Genomic DNA, 24,864 nt, shown 5'->3' with positions numbered 1-24,864 from the left:
TCGAGGTCCCCCACGCACTGACAATATTTCCGGAATCCTGAGAGTGGGGAGGTTCCACCAACGGTCGTCAGCGCGTGGGTTCTAACGGAAAGCCTCAGCTCGTCTCCCCTGAGTGTTTTCCTAATGTCTCTGTGCCAGGGAATGCTAGGGTTGTTTGCAGGATATCCCAGTGACAGAGGCTGACCCCCAAATTCAGGGAAGGTATTTCTCGGACTTCCCCGATCAGGGAAAACCTGTGACTGAAGAGAGCTGCGTGGAGTTGTCTCTCGAACTCCCCCATGCACTGACAGTGATTCTGGAATCCTGAGCGTGGGGAGGTTCCACCAACAGTAGGCAGCGCGTGGGTTCTAACGGAAGCCTAAGCTCGTCTCCCCTGAGGGTTTTCCTAATGTCTCTGTGCCAGGGAATGCTAGGGGTGTTTGCAGGATATCCCAGTGACAGAGGCTGCCTCCCCAAGGTCAGGGAAGTTATTCCTCGGACTTCCCCGAACAGGGAACACCTGGGAGTGAAGAGAGATGCGTGGAGTTGTCTCTCGAGGTCCCCCACGCTCTGAGAATGCTTCCGGAATCCTGAGCGTGGGGAGGTTCCACCAACGGTCGGCAGCGCCTGGGTTCTAACGGAATGCCTAAGCTCGTCTCCCCTGAGTGTTTTCCTAATATCTCTGTGCCAGGGATTGCTAGGGGGGTTTGCAGGATATCCCAGTGAAAGAGGCTGCCTCCCCAACGTCAGGGAAGGTACTTCTCGGACTTCCCCGTACAGGGAACAACTGTGACTGAAGAGAGCTGCGTGGAGTTGTCTCTCGAGCTCCCCCACGCACTGACAATGGTTCCGGAATCCTGAGCGTGGGGAGGTTCCACCAACGGTCGGCAGCGCGTGGGTTCTTACGGAAAGCCTAAGCTTCTCTCCCCTGAGAATTTTCCTGATGTCTCTGTGCCAGGGAATGCTAGGGTGGTTTGCAGGATATCCCAGTGCCTGAGGCTGCCTCCCCAAGGTCAGGGAAGGTATTTCTCGGACTTCCCCGAACAGGGAACACCTGTGAATGAAGAGAGCTGCGTGGAGTTGTCTCTCGAGCTCCCCCACGCACTGACAATGGTTCCGGAATCCTGAGCGTGGGGAGGTTCCCCCAACGGTCGGCAGCGCGTGGGGTCTAACGGAATGCCTAAGCTCGTCTCCCCTGAGGGTTTTCCTAATGTCTCTGTGCCAGGGAATGCTAGGGGGGATTGCAGGATATCCCAGTGACAGAGGCTGCCTCCCCAAGGTCAGGGAAGGTATTTCTCGGACTTCCCCGAACAGGGAACAACTGTGACTGAAGAGAGCTGCGTGGAGTTGTCTCTCGTGCTCCCCCAAGCACTGACAATGGTTCCGGAATCCTGAGCGTGGGGAGGGTCCACCAAAGATCGGCAGCGCGTGAGTTATAACGGAATGCCTAAGCTCGTCTCCCCTGAGGGTTTTCTTAATGTCTCTGTGCCAGGGAATGCTAGGGGGGTTTGCAGGATATCCCAGTGACAGAGGCTGCTTCCCCAAGTTCAGGGAACTTATTTCTCGGACTTCCCCGAACAGGGAACACCTGTGACTGAAGAGAGCTGCGTGGAGTTGTCTCTCGAGGTCCCCCAAGCACTGACAATATTTCCGGAATCCTGAGCGTGGGGAGGTTCCACCAACGGTCGGCAGTGCGTGGGTTCTAACGGAAAGCATAAGCTCGTCTCCCCTGAGGGTTTTCCTAATGTCTCTGTGCCAGGGAATGATAGGGGGGTTTGCAGGCTATCCCAGTGACAGAAGCTGCCTCCCCAAGGTCATGGAAAGTATTTCTCGAACTTCCCCGAACAGGGAACACCTGGGACTGAAGAGAGCTGCGTGGAGTTGTCTCTCGATCTCCCCCACGCACTGAGAATGCTTCCGGAATCCTGAGCGTGGGGAGGTTTCACCAACGGTCGGCAGCGCCTGGGTTCTAACGGAGTGCCTAAGCTCGTCTCCCCTGAGGGTTTTCCTAATGTCTCTGTGCCAGGGAATGCTAGGGGGTATTTCAGGATATCCCAGTGACAGAGGCTGCCTACCCAAGATCAGGGAAGGTATTTCTCGGACTTCCCCGAACAGGGAACACCTGTGACTGAAGAGAGCTGCGTGGAGTTGTCTCTCGAGCTCCCCCACGCACTGACAATGGTTCCGGAATCCTGAGCGTGGGGAGGTTCCACCAACGGTCGGCAACGCGTGGGTTCTAAGGGAAAGCCTAAGCTCGTCTCCCCTGATGGTTTTCCTAATGTCTCTGTGCCAGGGAATGCTAGGGGGGTTTGCAGGATATCCCAGTGACAGAGGATGACTCCCCAAGGTCAGGGAAGGTTTTTCTCGGACTTCCCCGAACAGGGAACTCCTGTGACTGAAGAGAGCTGCGTGGAGTTGTCTCTCGAGCTCCCCCACGCACTGAAAATGGTTCCGGAATCCTGAGGGTGGGGAGGTTCCACCAACGGTCGGCAGCGCCTGGGTTCTAACGGAATGCCTAAGCTCGTCTCCCCTGAGGGTTTTCCTAATGTCTCTGTTCCAGGGAATGCTAGGGGGTATTTCAGGATATCCCAGTGACAGAGGCTGCCTCCCCAAGATCAGGGAAGGTATTTCTCGGACTTCCCCGAACAGGGAACACCTGTGACTGAAGAGAGCTGCGTGGAGTTGTCTCTCGAGCTCCCCCACGCACTGACAATGGTTCCGGAATCCTGAGCGTGGGGAGGTTCCACCAACGGTCGGCAACGCGTGGGTTCTAACGGAAAGCCTAAGCTCGTCTCCCCTGATGGTTTTCCTAATGTCTCTGTGCCAGGGAATGCTAGGGGGGTTTGCAGGATATCCCAGTGACAGAGGATGACTCCCCAAGGTCAGGGAAGGTATTTCTCGGACTACCCCGAACAGGGAACTCCTGTGACTGAAGAGAGCTGCGTGGAGTTGTCTCTCGAGCTCCCCCACGCACTGAAAATGGTTCCGGAACCCTGAGCGTGGGGAGGTTACACCAACGGTCGGCAGCGCGTGGGTTCTAACGGAAAGCCTAAGCTCGTCTCCCCTGAGGGTTTTCCTAATTTCTCTGTGCCAGGGAATGCTAGGGTTGTTTGCAGGATATCCCAGTGACAGAGGCTGACCCCCAAATTCAGGGAAGGTATTTCTCGGACTTCCCCGATCAGGGAAAACCTGTGACTGAAGAGAGCTGCGTGGAGTTGTCTCTCGAACTCCCCCATGCACTGACAGTGATTCTGGAATCCTGAGCGTGGGGAGGTTCCACCAACAGTAGGCAGCGCGTGGGTTCTAACGGAAGCCTAAGCTCGTCTCCCCTGAGGGTTTTCCTAATGTCTCTGTGCCAGGGAATGCTAGGGGTGTTTGCAGGATATCCCAGTGACAGAGGCTGCCTCCCCAAGGTCAGGGAAGTTATTCCTCGGACTTCCCCGAACAGGGAACACCTGGGAGTGAAGAGAGATGCGTGGAGTTGTCTCTCGAGGTCCCCCACGCTCTGAGAATGCTTCCGGAATCCTGAGCGTGGGGAGGTTCCACCAACGGTCGGCAGTGCCTGGGTTCTAACGGAATGCCTAAGCTCGTCTCCCCTGAGTGTTTTCCTAATATCTCTGTGCCAGGGATTGCTAGGGGGGTTTGCAGGATATCCCAGTGAAAGAGGCTGCCTCCCCAACGTCAGGGAAGGTACTTCTCGGACTTCCCCGTACAGGGAACAACTGTGACTGAAGAGAGCTGCGTGGAGTTGTCTCTCGAGCTCCCCCACGCACTGACAATGGTTCCGGAATCCTGAGCGTGGGGAGGTTCCACCAACGGTCGGCAGCGCGTGGGTTCTTACGGAAAGCCTAAGCTTCTCTCCCCTGAGAATTTTCCTGATGTCTCTGTGCCAGGGAATGCTAGGGTGGTTTGCAGGATATCCCAGTGCCTGAGGCTGCCTCCCCAAGGTCAGGGAAGGTATTTCTCGGACTTCCCCGAACAGGGAACACCTGTGAATGAAGAGAGCTGCGTGGAGTTGTCTCTCGAGCTCCCCCACGCACTGACAATGGTTCCGGAATCCTGAGCGTGGGGAGGTTCCCCCAACGGTCGGCAGCGCGTGGGGTCTAACGGAATGCCTAAGCTCGTCTCCCCTGAGGGTTTTCCTAATGTCTCTGTGCCAGGGAATGCTAGGGGGGATTGCAGGATATCCCAGTGACAGAGGCTGCCTCCCCAAGGTCAGGGAAGGTATTTCTCGGACTTCCCCGAACAGGGAACAACTGTGACTGAAGAGAGCTGCGTGGAGTTGTCTCTCGTGCTCCCCCAAGCACTGACAATGGTTCCGGAATCCTGAGCGTGGGGAGGGTCCACCAAAGATCGGCAGCGCGTGAGTTATAACGGAATGCCTAAGCTCGTCTCCCCTGAGGGTTTTCTTAATGTCTCTGTGCCAGGGAATGCTAGGGGGGTTTGCAGGATATCCCAGTGACAGAGGCTGCTTCCCCAAGTTCAGGGAACTTATTTCTCGGACTTCCCCGAACAGGGAACACCTGTGACTGAAGAGAGCTGCGTGGAGTTGTCTCTCGAGGTCCCCCAAGCACTGACAATATTTCCGGAATCCTGAGCGTGGGGAGGTTCCACCAACGGTCGGCAGTGCGTGGGTTCTAACGGAAAGCATAAGCTCGTCTCCCCTGAGGGTTTTCCTAATGTCTCTGTGCCAGGGAATGATAGGGGGGTTTGCAGGCTATCCCAGTGACAGAAGCTGCCTCCCCAAGTCATGGAAAGTATTTCTCGAACTTCCCCGAACAGGGAACACCTGGGACTGAAGAGAGCTGCGTGGAGTTGTCTCTCGATCTCCCCCACGCACTGAGAATGCTTCCGGAATCCTGAGCGTGGGGAGGTTTCACCAACGGTCGGCAGCGCCTGGGTTCTAACGGAGTGCCTAAGCTCGTCTCCCCTGAGGGTTTTCCTAATGTCTCTGTGCCAGGGAATGCTAGGGGGTATTTCAGGATATCCCAGTGACAGAGGCTGCCTACCCAAGATCAGGGAAGGTATTTCTCGGACTTCCCCGAACAGGGAACACCTGTGACTGAAGAGAGCTGCGTGGAGTTGTCTCTCGAGCTCCCCCACGCACTGACAATGGTTCCGGAATCCTGAGCGTGGGGAGGTTCCACCAACGGTCGGCAACGCGTGGGTTCTAAGGGAAAGCCTAAGCTCGTCTCCCCTGATGGTTTTCCTAATGTCTCTGTGCCAGGGAATGCTAGGGGGGTTTGCAGGATATCCCAGTGACAGAGGATGACTCCCCAAGGTCAGGGAAGGTTTTTCTCGGACTTCCCCGAACAGGGAACTCCTGTGACTGAAGAGAGCTGCGTGGAGTTGTCTCTCGAGCTCCCCCACGCACTGAAAATGGTTCCGGAATCCTGAGGGTGGGGAGGTTCCACCAACGGTCGGCAGCGCCTGGGTTCTAACGGAATGCCTAAGCTCGTCTCCCCTGAGGGTTTTCCTAATGTCTCTGTGCCAGGGAATGCTAGGGGGTATTTCAGGATATCCCAGTGACAGAGGCTGCCTCCCCAAGATCAGGGAAGGTATTTCTCGGACTTCCCCGAACAGGGAACACCTGTGACTGAAGAGAGCTGCGTGGAGTTGTCTCTCGAGCTCCCCCACGCACTGACAATGGTTCCGGAATCCTGAGCGTGGGGAGGTTCCACCAACGGTCGGCAACGCGTGGGTTCTAACGGAAAGCCTAAGCTCGTCTCCCCTGATGGTTTTCCTAATGTCTCTGTGCCAGGGAATGCTAGGGGGGTTTGCAGGATATCCCAGTGACAGAGGATGACTCCCCAAGGTCAGGGAAGGTATTTCTCGGACTACCCCGAACAGGGAACTCCTGTGACTGAAGAGAGCTGCGTGGAGTTGTCTCTCGAGCTCCCCCACGCACTGAAAATGGTTCCGGAACCCTGAGCGTGGGGAGGTTACACCAACGGTCGGCAGCGCGTGGGTTCTAACGGAAAGCCTAAGCTCGTCTCCCCTGAGGGTTTTCCTAATTTCTCTGTGCCAGGGAATGCTAGGGTTGTTTGCAGGATATCCCAGTGACAGAGGCTGACCCCCAAATTCAGGGAAGGTATTTCTCGGACTTCCCCGATCAGGGAAAACCTGTGACTGAAGAGAGCTGCGTGGAGTTGTCTCTCGAACTCCCCCATGCACTGACAGTGATTCTGGAATCCTGAGCGTGGGGAGGTTCCACCAACAGTAGGCAGCGCGTGGGTTCTAACGGAAGCCTAAGCTCGTCTCCCCTGAGGGTTTTCCTAATGTCTCTGTGCCAGGGAATGCTAGGGGTGTTTGCAGGATATCCCAGTGACAGAGGCTGCCTCCCCAAGGTCAGGGAAGTTATTCCTCGGACTTCCCCGAACAGGGAACACCTGGGAGTGAAGAGAGATGCGTGGAGTTGTCTCTCGAGGTCCCCCACGCTCTGAGAATGCTTCCGGAATCCTGAGCGTGGGGAGGTTCCACCAACGGTCGGCAGCGCCTGGGTTCTAACGGAATGCCTAAGCTCGTCTCCCCTGAGTGTTTTCCTAATATCTCTGTGCCAGGGATTGCTAGGGGGGTTTGCAGGATATCCCAGTGAAAGAGGCTGCCTCCCCAACGTCAGGGAAGGTACTTCTCGGACTTCCCCGTACAGGGAACAACTGTGACTGAAGAGAGCTGCGTGGAGTTGTCTCTCGAGCTCCCCCACGCACTGACAATGGTTCCGGAATCCTGAGCGTGGGGAGGTTCCACCAACGGTCGGCAGCGCGTGGGTTCTTACGGAAAGCCTAAGCTTCTCTCCCCTGAGAATTTTCCTGATGTCTCTGTGCCAGGGAATGCTAGGGTGGTTTGCAGGATATCCCAGTGCCTGAGGCTGCCTCCCCAAGGTCAGGGAAGGTATTTCTCGGACTTCCCCGAACAGGGAACACCTGTGAATGAAGAGAGCTGCGTGGAGTTGTCTCTCGAGCTCCCCCACGCACTGACAATGGTTCCGGAATCCTGAGCGTGGGGAGGTTCCCCCAACGGTCGGCAGCGCGTGGGGTCTAACGGAATGCCTAAGCTCGTCTCCCCTGAGGGTTTTCCTAATATCTCTGTGCCAGGGAATGCTAGGGGGGATTGCAGGATATCCCAGTGACAGAGGCTGCCTCCCCAAGGTCAGGGAAGGTATTTCTCGGACTTCCCCGAACAGGGAACAACTGTGACTGAAGAGAGCTGCGTGGAGTTGTCTCTCGTGCTCCCCCAAGCACTGACAATGGTTCCGGAATCCTGAGCGTGGGGAGGGTCCACCAAAGATCGGCAGCGCGTGAGTTATAACGGAATGCCTAAGCTCGTCTCCCCTGAGGGTTTTCTTAATGTCTCTGTGCCAGGGAATGCTAGGGGGGTTTGCAGGATATCCCAGTGACAGAGGCTGCTTCCCCAAGTTCAGGGAAGTTATTTCTCGGACTTCCCCGATCAGGGAACACCTGTGACTGAAGAGAGCTGCGTGGAGTTGTCTCTCGAGGTCCCCCAAGCACTGACAATATTTCCGGAATCCTGAGCGTGGGGAGGTTCCACCAACGGTCGGCAGTGCGTGGGTTCTAACGGAAAGCATAAGCTCGTCTCCCCTGAGGGTTTTCCTAATGTCTCTGTGCCAGGGAATGATAGGGGGGTTTGCAGGCTATCCCAGTGACAGAAGCTGCCTCCCCAAGGTCATGGAAAGTATTTCTCGAACTTCCCCGAACAGGGAACACCTGGGACTGAAGAGAGCTGCGTGGAGTTGTCTCTCGATCTCCCCCACGCACTGAGAATGCTTCCGGAATCCTGAGCGTGGGGAGGTTTCACCAACGGTCGGCAGCGCCTGGGTTCTAACGGAGTGCCTAAGCTCGTCTCCCCTGAGGGTTTTCCTAATGTCTCTGTGCCAGGGAATGCTAGGGGGTATTTCAGGATATCCCAGTGACAGAGGCTGCCTACCCAAGATCAGGGAAGGTATTTCTCGGACTTCCCCGAACAGGGAACACCTGTGACTGAAGAGAGCTGCGTGGAGTTGTCTCTCGAGCTCCCCCACGCACTGACAATGGTTCCGGAATCCTGAGCGTGGGGAGGTTCCACCAACGGTCGGCAACGCGTGGGTTCTAAGGGAAAGCCTAAGCTCGTCTCCCCTGATGGTTTTCCTAATGTCTCTGTGCCAGGGAATGCTAGGGGGGTTTGCAGGATATCCCAGTGACAGAGGATGACTCCCCAAGGTCAGGGAAGGTTTTTCTCGGACTTCCCCGAACAGGGAACTCCTCTGACTGAAGAGAGCTGCGTGGAGTTGTCTCTCGAGCTCCCCCACGCACTGAAAATGGTTCCGGAATCCTGAGGGTGGGGAGGTTCCACCAACGGTCGGCAGCGCCTGGGTTCTAACGGAATGCCTAAGCTCGTCTCCCCTGAGGGTTTTCCTAATGTCTCTGTGCCAGGGAATGCTAGGGGGTATTTCAGGATATCCCAGTGACAGAGGCTGCCTCCCCAAGATCAGGGAAGGTATTTCTCGGACTTCCCCGAACAGGGAACACCTGTGACTGAAGAGAGCTGCGTGGAGTTGTCTCTCGAGCTCCCCCACGCACTGACAATGGTTCCGGAATCCTGAGCGTGGGGAGGTTCCACCAACGGTCGGCAACGCGTGGGTTCTAACGGAAAGCCTAAGCTCGTCTCCCCTGATGGTTTTCCTAATGTCTCTGTGCCAGGGAATGCTAGGGGGGTTTGCAGGATATCCCAGTGACAGAGGATGACTCCCCAAGGTCAGGGAAGGTATTTCTCGGACTACCCCGAACAGGGAACTCCTGTGACTGAAGAGAGCTGCGTGGAGTTGTCTCTCGAGCTCCCCCACGCACTGAAAATGGTTCCGGAATCCTGAGCGTGGGGAGGTTACACCAACGGTCGGCAGCGCGTGGGTTCTAACGGAAAGCCTAAGCTCGTCTCCCCTGAGGGTTTTCCTAATTTCTCTGTGCCAGGGAATGCTAGGGGGGTTTGCAGGATATCCGAGTGACAGAGGCTGCCTCCCCAAGTTCAGGGAAGGGATTTCTCGGACTTCCCCGAACAGGGAACACCTGTGCCTGAAGAGAGCTGCGTGGAGTTGTCTCTCGAGCTCCCCCACGCACTGACATGGTTCCGGAATCCTGAGCGTGCGGAGGTTCTACCAAAGGTCGGCAGCGCATGGGATCGAACGGAATGCCTAAGCTCGTTTCCCCTGAGTCTTTTCCTAATATCTCTGTGCCAGGGAATGCTGGGGGTGTTTGCAGGATATCCCAGTGATATTGGCTGCCTCCCCAAGTTCAGGGAAGTTATTTCTCGGACTTTCCCGAACAGGGAACACCTGTGACTGAAGAGAGCTTCTTGGAATTGTCTCTGGAGTTCCCCACGCACTGACAATGGTTCCGGAATCCTGAGCGTGGGGAGGTTCAACCAACGGTCGGCAGCGCCTGGGTTCTAACGGAATGCCTAAGCTCGTCTCCCCTGAAGGTTTTCCTAATGTCTCTGTGCCAGGGAATGCTAGGGGGGTTTGCAGGATATCCCAGTGACAGAGGATGCCTCCCCAAGGTCAGGGAAAGTATTTCTCGGACTTCCCTGAACAGGGAACACCTGTGACTGAAGAGAGCTGCGTGGAGTTGTCTCTCGAGCTCCCCCACGCACTGACAATATTTCCGGAACCCTGAGCGTGGGGAGGTTCCACCAACGGTCGGCCGCACGTGGGTTCTAACGGAATGCCTAAGCTCATCTCCCCTGAGGTTTTTCCTAATGTCTCTGTGCCAGGGAATGCTAGGGGGGTTTGCAGGATATCCCAGTGACAGAGGCTGCCTCCCCAAGGTCAGGGAATGTATTTCTCGGATTTCCCCGAACAGGGAACACCTGTGACTGAAGAGAGCTGCGTGGAGTTGTCTCTCGAGCTCCCCCACGCACTGACAATGGTTCCGGAATCCTGAGCGTGGGGAGGTTCCACCAACGGTCGGCAGCGCGTGGGTTCTAACGAAATGCCTAAGCTCGTCTCCCCTGAGGGTTTTCCTAATGTCTCTGTGCCAGGGAATGCTAGGGGGGTTTGCAGGATATCCCAGTGTCAGAGGCTGCCTCCCCAAGGTCAGGGAAGGTATTTCGCGGACTTCCCCGAACAAGGAACACCTGTGCATGACGAGAGCTGCGTGGAGGTGTCTCTCGAGGACCCCACGCACTGACAATGATTCCGGAATCCTGAGCTTGGGGAGGTTCCACCAACGGTCGGCAGCGCGTGGGTTCTATCGGAATGCCTAAGCTCGTCTCCCCTGAGGGTTTTCCTAATGTCTCTGTGCCAGGGAATGCTAGGGGGTTTTGCAGGATATACCAGTGACAGAGGCTGCCTCCCCAAGTTCATGGAAGGTATTTCTCGGACTTCCCCGAACAGGGAACACCTGTGACTGAAGAGAGCTGCGTGGAGTTGTCTCTCGAGCTCCCCCACGCACTGACAATGTTTCCGGAATCCTGAGCGTGGGGAGGTTCCACCAACGGTCGGCAGCACTTGGGTTCTAACGGAAAGCCTAAGTTCGTCTCCCCTGAGTGTTTTCCTAATGTCTCTGTGCCAGGGAATGCTAGGGGGTTTTGCAGGATATCCCAGTGACAGAGGCTGCCTCCCCAAGTTCATGGAAAGTATTTCTCGGACTTCCCCGAACAGGGAACACCTGTGACTGAAGAGAGCTGCGTGGAGTTGTCTCTCGAGATCCCCCACGCACTGACAATGGTTCCGGAATCCTGAGCGTGGGGAGGTTCCACCAACGGTCGGCAGCACTTGGGTTCTAACGGAAAGCCTAAGTTCGTCTCCCCTGAGGGTTTTCCTAATATCTCTGTGCCAGGGAATGCTAGGGGGGTTTGCAGGGTATCCCAGTGACAGAGGCTGCCTCCCCAATGTCAGGGAAGGTATTTCACGGACTTCCCCGAACAGGGAACACCTGTGACTGAAGAGAGCTGCGTGGAGTATTCTCTCGAGCTCCCCCACGCACTGACAATGTTTTCGGAATCCGGAGCGTGGGGAGGGTCCACCAACGATCGGCAGCACGTGGGTTCTAATGGAAAGCCTAAGCTCGTCTCCCCTGAGGGTTTTCCTAATATCTCTGTGCCAGGAAATGCTGGGGGTGTTTGCAGGATATCCCAGTGACAGTGGCTGCCTCCCCAAGGTCAGGGAAGGTATTTCACGGACTTCCCCGAACAGGGAACACCTGTGACTGAAGAGAGCTGCTTGGAGTTGTCTCTGGATCTCCCCCACGCACTGACAATGGTTCCGGAATCCTGAGCGTGGGGAGGTTCCACCAACGGTCGGCAGCGCGTGGGTTCTAACGGAATGCCTAAGCTCGTCTCCCCTGAGGGTTTTCCTAATTTCTCTGTGCCAGGGAATGCTAGGGGGGTTTGCATGATATCCCAGTGACATAGGATGCCCCCAAGATCAGGGAAGTTATTTCTCGGACTTCCACGAACAGGGAACACCTGTGACTGAAGAGAGCTGCGTGGAGTTTTCTCTCGAGCTCCCCCACGTACTGACAATCGTTCCGGAATCCTGAGCGTGCGGAGGTTCCACCAACGGTCGGCAGCGCGTGGGTTCTAACGGAATGACTAAGCTCGTCTCCCCTGATGATTTTCCTAATGTCTCTATGCCAGGGAATGCTAGGGGGTTTTGCAGGATATCCCAGTGACAGAGGCTGCCTCCCCAAGGTCAGGGAAGGTAATTCACGGACTTCCCCGAACAGGGAACACCTGTGACTGAAGAGAGCTGCGTGGAGTTGTCTCTCGAGCTCCCCCACGCACTGTCAATCGTTCCGGAATCCTGAGCGTGGGGAGGTTCCACCAACGGTCGGCAGAGCGTGGACGCTAACAGAATGCCTAAGCTCGTCTCCCATGAGGGTTTCCTAATGTCTCTGTGCCAGGGAATGCTAGGGGGGTTTGCAGGATATCCCAGTGACAGAGGCTGATTCCCAAAGGTCAGGGAAGGTATTTCTCGGACTTCCCCGAACAGGGAACACCTGTGACTGAAGAGAGTTGCGTCGAGTTGTCTCTCGACTTCCCCCACGCACTGACAATGGTTCCGGAATCCTGAGCGTGGGGAGGTTCCACCAACGGTCGGCAGCGCGTGGGTTCTAACGAAATGCCTAAGCTCGTCTCCCCTGAGGGTTTTCCTAATGTCTCTGTGCCAGGGAATGCTAGGGGGGTTTGCAGGATATCCCAGTGTCAGAGGCTGCCTCCCCAAGGTCAGGGAAGGTATTTCGCGGACTTCCTCGAACAGGGAACACCTGTGCATGACGAGAGCTGCGTGGAGGTGTCTCTCGAGGTCCCCCACGCACTGACAATGATTCCGGAATCCTGAGCGTGGGGAGGTTCCACCAACGGTCGGTAGCGCGTGGGTTCTATCGGAATGCCTAAGCTCGTCTCCCCTGAGGATTTTCCTAATGTCTCTGTGCCAGGGAATGCTAGGGGGTTTTGCAGGATATCCCAGTGACAGAGGCTGCCTCCCCAAGTTCATGGAAAGTATTTCTCGGACTTCCCCGAACAGGGAACACCTGTGACTGAAGAGAGCTGCGTGGAGTTGTCTCTCGAGATCCCCCACGCACTGACAATGTTTCCGGAATCCTGAGCGTGGGGAGGTTCCACCAACGGTCGGCAGCACTTGGGTTCTAACGGAAAGCCTAAGTTCGTCTCCCCTGAGGGTTTTCCTAATTTCTCTGTGCCAGGGAATGCTAGGGGGGTTTGCAGGATATCCCAGTGACAGAGGCTGCTTCCCCAAGGTCAGGGAAGGTATTTCTAGGACTTCCCCGAACAGGGAACACCTGTGACTGAAGAGAGCTGCGTGGAGATTTCTCTCGAGCTCCCCAACGCACTGAAAATGGTTCCGGAATCCTGAGCGTGGGGAGGTTCCACCAACGGTCGGCAGTGCGTGGGTTCTAACGGAATGCCTAAGCTCGTTTCCCCTGAGGGTTTTCCTAATTTCTCTGTGCCAGGGAATGCTAGGGCGGTTTGCAGGATATCCTAGTGTCAGAGACTGCCTCCCCAAGGTCAGGGAAGGTATTTCTCGGACTTCCCCATACAGGGAACACCTGTGACTGAAGAGAGCTGCGTGGAGTTGTCTCTCGAGCTCCCCCACGCACTGACAATGGTTCCGGAATCCTGAGCGTGGGGAGGTTCCACCAACGGTCGGCCGCGCGTGGGTTCTAACGGAGTGCCTAAGCTCGTCTCCCCTGAGGGTTTTCCTAATTTCTCTGTGCCAGGGAATGCTAGTGGGGTTTGCATGATATCCCAATGACATAGGATGCCCCCAAGATCAGGGAAGTTATTTCTCGGACTTCCACGAACAGGGAACACCTGTGACTGAAGAGAGCTGCGTGGAGTTTTCTCTCGAGCTCCCCCACGCACTGACAATCGTTCCGGAATCCTGAGCGTGGGGATGTTCCACCAACGGTCGGCAGCGCGTGGGTTCTAACGGAATGACTAAGCTCGTCTCCCCTGAGGGTTTTCCTAATATCTCTGTGCCAGGGAATGCTAGGGGGTTTTGCAGGATATCCCAGTGACAGAGGCTGCCTCCCTAAGGTCAGGGAAGGTAATTCACGGACTTCCCCGAACAGGGAACACCTGTGACTGAAGAGAGCTGCGTGGAGTTGTCTCTCGAGCTCCCCCACACACTGACAATCGTTTCGGAATCCTGAGCGTGGGGAGGTTCCACCAACGGTCGTCAGTGCGTGGAATCTAACTGAATGCCTAAGCTCGTCTCCCCTGAGGGTTTTCCTAATGTCTCTGTGCCAGGGAATGCTAGGGGGATTTGCAGGATATCCCAGTGACAGGGGCTGATTCCCAAAGGTCAGGGAAGTTATTTCTCGGACTTCCCCGAACAGGGAACACCTGTGACTGAAGAGAGCTGCGTGGAGTTGTCTCTCGAGCTCCCCCACGCACTGACATTGGTTCCGGAATCCTGAGCGTGGGGAGGTTCCACCAACGGTCGGCAGCGAGTGGGTTCAAATGGAATGCCTAAGCTCGTCTCCCCTGAGGGTTTTCTTATGTATCTTGCCAGGGAATTCTAGGGATGTTTACAGGATATCCCAGTGACAGAGGTAGCCTCACCAAGGACAGGGAAGGTATTTCTCGGACTTCCCCGAAGAGGGAACACCTGTGACTGAAGAGAGCTGCGTGGAGTTGTCTCTCGTTCTCCCCCACGCACTGACAATGGTTCTGGAATCCTGAGCGTGGGGAGGTTCCACCAACGGTCAGTAGCGCGTGGGTTCTAATGGAATGCCTAAGCTCGTCTCCCCTGAGTGTTTTCCTAATTTCTCTGTGCCAGGGAATGCTAGGGGGGTTTGCAGGATATCCCAGTGACAGAGGCTGCCTCCCCAAGGTCAGGGAAGGTATTTCTCGGACTTCCCCGAACAGGGAACACCTGTGACTGAAGAGAGCTACGTGTATTTGTCTCTCGAGATCCCCCACGCACTGACAATGGTTCCGGAATCTTGAGCGTGGGGAGGTTCCACCAACGGTCGGCAGCGCGTGAGTTCTAACGGAATGCCTAAGCTCGTTTCCAATGAGGTTTTTCCTAATATCTCTATGCCAGGGAATGCAAGCGGTGATTGCAGGATATCCCAGTGTCAGAGGCTGCCTCCACATGTTCAAGGAAGTTATTTCTCGGACTTCCCCGAACATGGAACAACTGTGACTGAAGAGAGCTGCGTGGTGTTTTCTCTCGAGCTCCCCCACGCACTGACATTGGTTCCGGAATCCTGAGCGTGGGGAGGTTCCACCAACGGTCGGCAGCGCGTGGGTTATAACGTAATGCCTAAGCTCGTCTCCCCTGAGTGTTTTCCTAATTTCTCTGTGCCAGGGTATGCTAGGGGTATTTGCAGGGTATCCCAGTGACAGAGGCTGTCACCCCAAGGTCAGGGAAGTTATTTCTCAGACTTTTCCGAACAGGGAACTCTTGTGACTGAAGAGAGCTGCGTGGAGTTGTCTCTCGAGCTCCCCCACGCACTGACAATGGTTCCAGAATCCTGAGCGTGGGGAGGTTCCACCAACGGTCGGCAGCGCTTGGGTTCTAACGGAATGCCTAAGCTCGTCTCCCCTGAGGGTTTTCCTAATGTCTCTGTGCCAGGGAATGCTAGGGGTGTTTGCAGGATATCCCAGTGACAGAGGCTGACCCCCAAGGTCAGGGAAGGTATTTCTCGGACTTCCCCGATCAGGGAACACCTCTGACTGAAGAGAGCTGCGTGGAGTTGTCTCTCGAGTTCCCCCACGCACTGACAATGGTTCCGGAATCCTGAGCGTGGGGAGGTTCCACCAACAGTAGGCAGCGCGTGGGTTCTAACGGAATGCCTAAGCTCGTCTCCCCCGATTGTTTTCCTAATGTGTCTCTGCCAGGGAATGCTAGGGGGGTTTGCAGGATATCCCAGTGACAGAGGCTGCCTCCCCAAGGTCAGGGAAGTTATTTCTCGGACTTCCCCGAACAGGGAACTCCTGTGACTGAAGAGAGCTGCGTGGAGTTGTATCTCAAGCTCCCCCACGCACTGACAATGGTTCCGGAATGCTGAGCGTGGGGAGGTTCCACCAACGGTCGGCAGCGCGTGGGTTCTAACGGAAAGCCTAAACTCGTCTCCCCTGAGGATTTTCCTAATGTCTCTGTGCCAAGGTATGCTGGGGGGGATTGCAGGATATCCCAGTGACAGAGGCTGCCTCCCCAAGATCAGGGAATGTTTTTCTCGGACTTCCCCGAACAGGGAACACCTGTGACTGAAGAGAGCTGAGTGGAGTTGTCTCTCGAGTTCCCCCACGCACTGACAATGCTTCCTGAATCCTGAACGTGGGGAGGATCCACCAACGGTCGGCAGCGCGTGGGTTTTAACGGAAAGCCTAAGCTCGTCTCCCCTGAGGGTTTTCCTAATGTCTCTGTGCCAGGGAATGCTAGGGGTTTTGCAGGATACCCAGTGACAGAGGCTGCCTCCCCAAGGTCAGGGAAGTTATTTCTCGGACTTCCCCGAACAGGGATCACCTGTGACTGAAGAGACCTGCGTGGAGTGGTCTCTCGAGCTCCCCCACGCACTGACAATGGTTCCGGAATCCTGAGCGTGGGGAGGTTCCACCAACGGTCGGCAGCGCTTGGGTTCTAACGGAATGCCTAAGCTCGTCTCCCCAGAGGCTTTTCCTAATGTCTCTGTGCCAGGGAATGCTAGGGGGGTTTGCAGGATATCCCAGTGACAGAGGCTGCCTCCCCAAGGTCAGGGAAGGTATTTCTCGGACTTCCCCGAACAGGGAACACCTGTGACTGACGAGAGCTGCATGGAGTTGTCTCTCGAGCTCCCCCACGCAATGACAATTGTTCCGGAATCCTGAGCGTGGGGAGGTTCCACCAACTTTCGGTAGCGCGTGGTTTCTAACGGAATGCCTAAGCTCGTCTCCCCTGAGGGTTTTCCTAATGTCTCTGTGCCAGGGAATGCTAGGGGGGTTTGCAGGATATCCCAGTGACAGAGGCTGCTTCCCCAAGGTCAGGGAAGGTATTTCTAGGACTTCCCCGAACAGGGAACACCTGTGACTGAAGAGAGCTGCGTGGAGATTTCTCTCGAGCTCCCCAACGCACTGAAAATGGTTCCGGAATCCTGAGCGTGGGGAGGTTCCACCAACGGTCGGCAGTGCGTGGGTTCTAACGGAATGCCTAAGCTCGTTTCCCCTGAGGGTTTTCCTAATTTCTCTGTGCCAGGGAATGCTAGGGCGGTTTGCAGGATATCCTAGTGTCAGAGACTGCCTCCCCAAGGTCAGGGAAGTTATTTCTCGGACTTCCCCATACAGGGAACACCTGTGACTGAAGAGAGCTGCGTGGAGTTGTCTCTCGAGCTCCCCCACGCACTGACAATGGTTCCGGAATCCTGAGCGTGGGGAGGTTCCACCAACGGTCGGCCGCGCGTGGGTTCTAACGGAGTGCCTAAGCTCGTCTCCCCTGAGGGTTTTCCTAATTTCTCTGTGCCAGGGAATGCTAGTGGGGTTTGCATGATATCCCAATGACATAGGATGCCCCCAAGATCAGGGAAGTTATTTCTCGGACTTCCACGAACAGGGAACACCTGTGACTGAAGAGAGCTGCGTGGAGTTGTCTCTCGAGCTCCCCCACGCACTGACAATCGTTCCGGAATCCTGAGCGTGGGGAGGTTCCACCAACGGTCGTCAGTGCGTGGAATCTAACAGAATGCCTAAGCTCGTCTCCCCTGAGGGTTTTCCTAATGTCTCTGTGCCAGGGAATGCTAGGGGCGTTTGCAGGATATCCCAGTGACAGGGGCTGATTCCCAAAGGTCAGGGAAGGTATTTCTCGGACTTCCCCGAACAGGGAACACCTGTGACTGAAGAGAGCTGCGTGGAGTTGTCTCTCGAGCTCCCCCACGCACTGACAATGGTTCCGAAATCCTGAGCGTGGGGAGGTTCCACCAACGGTCGGCAGCGAGTGGGTTCAAATGGAATGCCTAAGCTCGTCTCCCCTGAGGGTTTTCTTATGTATCTTGCCAGGGAATTCTAGGGATGTTTACAGGATATCCCAGTGACAGAGGTAGCCTCACCAAGGACAGGGAAGGTATTTCTCGGACTTCCCCGAAGAGGGAACACCTGTGACTGAAGAGAGCTGCGTGGAGTTGTCTCTCGTTCTCCCCCACGCACTGACAATGGTTCTGGAATCCTGAGCGTGGGGAGGTTCCACCAACGGTCAGTAGCGCGTGGGTTCTAATGGAATGCCTAAGCTCGTCTCCCCTGAGTGTTTTCCTAATTTCTCTGTGCCAGGGAATGCTAGGGGGGTTTGCAGGATATCCCAGTGACAGAGGCTGCCTCCCCAAGGTCAGGGAAGGTATTTCTCGGACTTCCCCGAACAGGGAACACCTGTGACTGAAGAGAGCTTCGTGTATTTGTCTCTCGAGATCCCCCACGCACTGACAATGGTTCCGGAATCTTGAGCGTGGGGAGGTTCCACCAACGGTCGGCAGCGCGTGAGTTCTAACGGAATGCCTAAGCTCGTTTCCAATGAGGTTTTTCCTAATATCTCTATGCCAGGGAATGCAAGCGGTGATTGCAGGATATCCCAGTGTCAGAGGCTGCCTCCACATGTTCAAGGAAGTTATTTCTCGGACTTCCCCGAACATGGAACAACTGTGACTGAAGAGAGCTGCGTGGTGTTTTCTCTCGAGCTCCCCCACGCACTGACATTGGTTCCGGAATCCTGAGCGTGGGGAGGTTCCACCAACGGTCGGCAGCGCGTGGGTTATAACGTAATGCCTAAGCTCGTCTATCCTGAGTGTTTTCCTAATTTCTCTGTGCCAGGGTATGCTAGGGGTATTTGCAGGGTATCCCAGTGACAGAGGCTGTCACCCCAAGGTCAGGGAAGTTATTTCTCAGACTTCTCCGAACAGGGAACTCTTGTGACTGAAGAGAGCTGCGTGGAGTTGTCTCTCGAGCTCCCCCACGCACTGACAATGGTTCCGGAATCCTGAGCGTGGGGAGGTTCCACCAACGGTCGGCAGCGCTTGGGTTCTAACGGAATGCCTAAGCTCGTCTCCCCTGAGGGTTTTCCTAATGTCTCTGTGCCAGGGAATGCTAGGGGTGTTTGCAGGATATCCCAGTGACAGAGGCTGACCCCCAAGGTCAGGGAAGGTATTTCTCGGACTTCCCCGATCAGGGAACACCTCTGACTGAAGAGAGCTGCGTGGATTTGTCTCTCGAGCTCCCCCACGCACTGACAATGGTTCCGGAATCCTGAGCGTGGGGAGGTTCCACCAACGGTCGGCAGCGCTTGGGTTCTAACGGAATGCCTAAGCTCGTCTCCCCTGATTGTTTTCCTAATGTGTCTCTGCCAGGGAATGCTAGGGGGGTTTGCAGGATATCCCAGTGACAGAGGCTGCCTCCCCAAGTTCAGGGAAGTTATTTCTCGGACTTCCCCGAACAGGGAACTCCTGTGACTGAAGAGAGCTGCGTGGAGTTGTATCTCAAGCTCCCCCACGCACTGACAATGGTTCCGGAATGCTGAGCGTGGGGAGGTTCCACCAACGGTCGGCAGCGCGTGGGTTCTAACGGAAAGCCTAAACTCGTCTCCCCTGAGGATTTTCCTAATGTCTCTGTGCCAAGGAATGCTGGGGGGGATTGCAGGATATCCCAGTGACAGAGGCTGCCTCCCCAAGTTTAGGGAATGTTTTTCTCGGACTTCCCCGAACAGGGAACACCTGTGACTGAAGAGAGCTGAGTGGAGTTGTCTCTCGAGGTCCCCCACGCACTGACAATGGTTCCTGAATCCTGAACGTGGGGAGGATCCACCAACGGTCGGCAGCGCGTGGGTTTTAACGGAAAGCCTAAGCTCGTCTCCCCTGAGGGTTTTCCTAATGTCTCTGTGCCAGGGAATGCTAGGGGTTTTGCAGGATACCCAGTGACAGAGGCTGCCTCCCCAAGGTCAAGGAAGTTATTTCTCGGATTTCCCCGAACAGGGATCACCTGTGACTGAAGAGACCTGCGTGGAGTGGTCTCTCGAGCTCCCCCACGCACTGACAATGGTTCCGGAATCCTGAGCGTGGGGAGGTTCCACCAACGGTCGGCAGCGCTTGGGTTCTAACGGAATGCCTAAGCTCGTCTCCCCAGAGGCTTTTCCTAATGTCTCTGTGCCAGGGAATGCTAGGGGGGTTTGCAGGATATCCCAGTGACAGAGGCTGCCTCTCCAACGTCAGGGAAGGTATTTCTCGGACTTCCCCGAACAGGGAACACCTGTGACTGAAGAGAGCTGCGTGGAGTTGTCTCTCGAGCTCCCCCACGCACTGACAATGGTTCCGGAATCCTGAGTGTGGGGAGGTTCCACCAACGGTCGGCAACGCGTGGGTTCTAACGTAAAGCCTAAGCTAGTCTCCCCTGAGGGTTTTCCTAATGTCTCTGTGCCAGGGAATGCTAGGGGGGTTTGCAGGATATCCCAGTGACAGAGGATGCCTCCCCAAGTTCAGGGAAGGTATTTCTCGGACTTCCCCAAACAGGGAACACCTGTGACTGAAGAGAGCTGCATGGAGTTGTCTCTCGAGCTCCCCCACGCACTGACAATGGTTCTGGAATCCTGAGCGTGGGGAGGTTCCACCAACGGTCAGCAGCGCGTGGGTTCTAACGAATAGCCTAAGCTCGTCTCCCCTGAGTGTTTTCTTAATATCTCTGTGCCAGGGAATGCTGGGGGGGTTTGCAGGATATCCCAGTGACAGAGGCTGACTCCCCAAGTTCAGGGAAGATATTTCTCTCACTTCCCCGAACAGGGAACACCTGTGACTGAAGAGAGCTGAGTGGAGTTTTCTCTCGAGCTCCCCCATGCACTGACACTGGTTCCGGAATCCGGAGCGTGGGAAAGTTCCAACAACGGTCGGCAGCGCGTGGTTTCTAACGGAATACCTAAGATCGTCTCCCCTGAGGGTTTTCCTAATGTCTCTGTGCCAGGGAATTCTAGGGGGGTTTGCAGGATATCCCAATGACAGAGGCTGCGTCCCCAAGGTCAGGGAAGGTATTTCTCGGACTTCCCCGATCTGGGAACACCTGTGACTTAAGAGAGCTTCGTGGAGTTTTCTCTCGAGCTCCCCCACGCACTGACAATGGTTCCGGAATCCTGAGCGTGGGGAGGTTCCACCAAAGGTCGGCAGCGCGTGAGTTCTAACGGAAAGCGTAAGCTCGTCTCCCCTGAGGGTTTTCCTAATATCTCTGTGCCAGGGAATGCTTGGGAGGTTTGCAGGATATACCAAAGACAGAGGTTGCCTCCCCAAGGTCAGGGAATGTATTTCTCGGACTTCCCCGAACAGGGAACACCTGTGACTGAAGAGAGCTGCGTGGAGTAGTCTCTCGAGCTCACCCACGCACTGACAATTGTTCTGGAATCCTGAGCGTGAGGAGGTTCCACCAACTGTCGGCAGCGCGTGGGTTCTAACGGAAAGGCTAAGCTCGTCTCCCCTGAGGGTTTTCCTAATGTCTCTGTGCCAGGGAATGCTAGGGGTGTTTGCAGGATATCCCAGTGACAGAGGCTGCCTCCCCAAGGTCAGGGAAGGTATTTCTCGGACTTCCCCATACAGGGAACACCTGTGACTGAAGAGAGCTGCGTGGAGTTGTCTCTCGAGCTCCCCCACGCACTGACAATGGTTCCAGAATCCTGAGCGTGGGGAGGTTCCACCAACGGTCGGCAGCGCGTGGGTTCTAACGGAATACCTTAGCTCATCTCCCCTGAGGGTTTTCCTAATGTTTCTGTGCCAGGGAATGCAAGGGTTGTTTGCAGGATATCCCAGTGACAGAGACTGCCTCCCCAAGGTCAGGGAAGTTTTTTCTCGGACTTCCCCGAACAGGGAACACCTGTGACTGAAGAGAGCTGCGTGGAGTTGTCTCTCGAGCTCCCCCACACACTGACAATGGTTCCGGAATCATGAGCGTGGGGAGGTTCCACCAACGGTCGGCAGTGCCTGGGTTCGAATGGAAAGCCTAAGCTCGTCTCCGCTGAGGGTTTTCCTAATATCTCTGTGCCAGGGAATGCTAGGGGGGTTTGCAGGATATCCCAGTGACAGAGGCTATCTCCCCAAGGCCAGGGAAGTTATTTCTCGGACTTCCCCGAACAGGGAACACCTGTGACTGAAGAAAGCTGCGTGGAGTTGTCTCTCGATGTCCCCCACGCTCTGACAATGGTTCCGGAATCCTGAGCGTGGGGAGGTTCCACCAACGGTCGGCAGCGCGTGGGTTCTAACGGAAAGCCTAAGCTCGTCTACCCTGAGGATTTTCCTAATGTCTCTTTGCCAGGGAATGCTAGGGGTGTTTGCAGGATATCCCAGTGACAGAGGCTGCCTCCCGAACGTCAGGGAAGGTACTTCTCGGACTTCCCCGAACAGGGAACAACTGTGACTGAAGAGAGCGGCGTGGAATTGTCTCTCGAGCTCCCCACGCACTGACAATGTTTCCGGGATCCTGAGCGAGGGGAGGTTCCACCAACGGTCGGCAGCGCGTGGGTTCTAACGGAAAGCCTAAGCTCGTCTCCCCTGAGTGTTTTCCTAATGTCTCTGTGCCAGGGAATGCTAGGGGGGTTTGCAGGATATCCCAGTGACAGAGGCTGCCTCCCCAATATCAGGGAAGGTTTTTCTCGGACTTCCCCGAACAGGGAACACCTGTGACTGAAGAGAGCTGCGTGGAATTGTCTCTCGAGCTCCCCCACGCACTGACAATTGTTACGGAATCCTGAGCGTGGGGAGGTTCCACCAACGGTCGGCAGCGTGTGGGTTCTAACGGAAAGCCTATGCTCGCCTCCCCTGAGGGTTTTCCTAATGTCTCTGTGCAAGGGAATGCTAGGGGTGTTTGCAGGATATCCCAGTGACAGAGGCTGCCTCCCCAAAGTCAGGGAAGGTATTTCACGGACTTCCTCGTACAGGGAACACCTGTGACTGAAGAGGGCTGCGTGGAGTTGTCTCTCGAGCTCCCCCACGCACTGACAGTGATTCCGGAATCCTGAGCGTGGGGAGGTTCCACCAACGGTCGGCAGCGCGTGGGTTCTAACGGAAAGCCTAAGCTCGTCTCCCCTGAGGGTTTTCCTAATGTCTCTGTGCCAGGGAATGCTAGGGGGGTTTGCAGGATATCCCAGTGCCAGAGGCTGCCTCCCCAATGCCAGGGAAGGTATTTCTCGGACTTCCCCGCACAGGGAACACCTGTGACTGAAGAGAGCTGCGTGGAGTTGTCTCTCGAGGTCCCCCACTCACTGACAATGTTTCCGGAATCCTGAGCGTGGGGAGGTTCCACCAACGGTCGGCAGCGCGTGGGTTCTAACTGAAAGCCTAAGCTCGTCTCCCCTGATGGTTTTCCAAATGTCTCTGTGCCAGGGAATGCTAGGGGGGTTTGCAGGATATCAAAGTGACAGAGGCTGCCTCCCCAAGGTCAGGGAAGGTATTTCATGAACTTCCCCGATCAGGGAAAACCTGTGACTGAAGAGAGCTGCGTGGAGTTGTCTCTCGAGCTCCCCCACGCACTGACAGTGATTCCGGAATCCTGAGTGTGGGGAGGTTCCACCAAATGTTGGCAGCGCGTGGGTTCTAACGGAAGCATAAACTCGTCTCCCCTGAGGGTTTTCCTAATTTCTCTGTGCCAGGGACTGCTAGGGGTGTTTGCAGGATATCCCAGTGACAGAGGCTGCCTCCCCAAGGTCAGGGAAGGTATTTCTCGGACTTCCCCGAACAGGGAACACCTGTGACTGAAGAGAGCTGCGTGGAGTTGTCTCTCGATCTCCCCCATGCACTGAGAATGCTTCCGGAATCATGAGCGTGGGGAGGTTCCACCAACGGTCGGCAGCGCCTGGGTTCTAACGGAATGCCTAAGCTCGTCTCCCCTGAGGGTTTTCCTAATGTCTCTGTGCCAGGGAATGCTAGGGGGGTTTGCAGGATATCCCAGTGAAAGAGGCTGCCTCCCCAACGTCAGGGAAGGTACTTCTCGACTTCCCCGTACAGGGAACAACTGTGACTGAAGAGAGCTGCGTGGAGTTGTCTCTCGAGCTCCCCCACGCACTGACAATGGTTCCGGAATCCTGAGCGTGGGGAGGATCCATCAACTGTCGGCAGCACGTGGGTACAAGGGAAAGCCTAAGCCCGTCTCCCCTGAGGGTTTTCCTGATATCTCTGTGCCAGGGAATGCTAGGGGGGTTTGCAGGATATCCCAGTGCAAGAGGCTGCCTCGCCAAAGTCAGGGAAGTTATTTCTCGGACTTCCCCGAACAGGGAACACCTGTGACTGTAGAGAGCTGCGTGGAATTGTCTCTCGAGCTCCCCCACGCACTGACATTGGTTCCGGAATCCTGAGCGTGGGGAGGTTCCACCAACGGTCGGCAACGCAAGGGTTCAAACGGAAAGCCTAAGCTCGTCTCCCCTGAGGGTTTTCCTAATGTCTCTGTGCCAGGGAATGCTAGGGGGATTTGCAGGATATCCCAGTGACAGAGGATGCCTCCTCAAGGTCAGGGAAGGTATTTCTCGGACTTCCCCGAACAGGGAACACCTGTGACTGAAGAGAGCTGCATGGAGTTGTCTCTCGAGCTCCCCCACGCACTGACAATGGTTCCGGAATCCTGAGCGTGGGGAGGTTCCACCAAAAGTAGGCAGCGCGTGTGTTCTAACGGAATGCCTAAACTCGTCTCCCCTTAGGGTTTTCCTAATGTCTCTGTGCCAGGGAATGCTAGGGGTGTTTGCAGGATATCTCAGTGACAGGGGCTGCCTCCCCAAGGTCAGGGAAGGTATTTCGCGGACTTCCCCGAACAGGGAACACCTGTGACTGAAGAGAGCTGCGTGGAGTTGTCTCTCGATCTCCCCCACGCACTGAGAATGCTTCCGGAATCCTGAGCTTGGGGAGGTTCCACCAACGGTCGGCAGCGCCTGGGTTCTAACAGAAAGCCTAAGCTCGTCTACCGTGAGGGTTTTCCTAATGTCTCTGTGCCAGGGAATGCTAGGGGGGTTTGCAGGATATCCCAGTGCCAGAGGCTGCCTCCCCAAGGTCAGGGAAGGTATTTCTCGGACTTCCACGTACAGGGAACACCTGTGACTGAAGAGAGCTGCGTGGAGTTGTCTCTCGAGGTCCCCCACGCACTGACAGTGATTCCGGAATCCTGAGCGTGGGGAGGTTCCACCAACGGTAGGCAGCGCGTGGGTTCTAATGGAATGCCTAAGCTCATCTCCCCTGAGGGTTTTCCTAATGTCTCTGTGCCAGGGAATGCTAGGGGGGTTTGCAGGATATCCCAGTGACAGAGGCTGCATCCCCAAATTCAGGGAAGTTTTTTCTCGGACTTCCCCGAACAGAGAACACCTGTGACTGAAGAGAGCTACGTGGAGTTGTCTCTCAAGCTCCCCCACGCTCTGACAATTGTTCCGGAATCCTGAGCGTGGGGAGGTTCCACCAACGG

Source organism: Vicugna pacos, unplaced genomic scaffold (assembly GCF_048564905.1).
Source record: "Vicugna pacos unplaced genomic scaffold, VicPac4 SAC-SAT, whole genome shotgun sequence".
In the NCBI taxonomy this organism is placed as follows: domain Eukaryota; kingdom Metazoa; phylum Chordata; class Mammalia; order Artiodactyla; family Camelidae; genus Vicugna; species Vicugna pacos.
The sequence above is the reverse complement of the archived record's forward strand: the minus strand, read 5'-3'. Positions refer to the sequence as shown.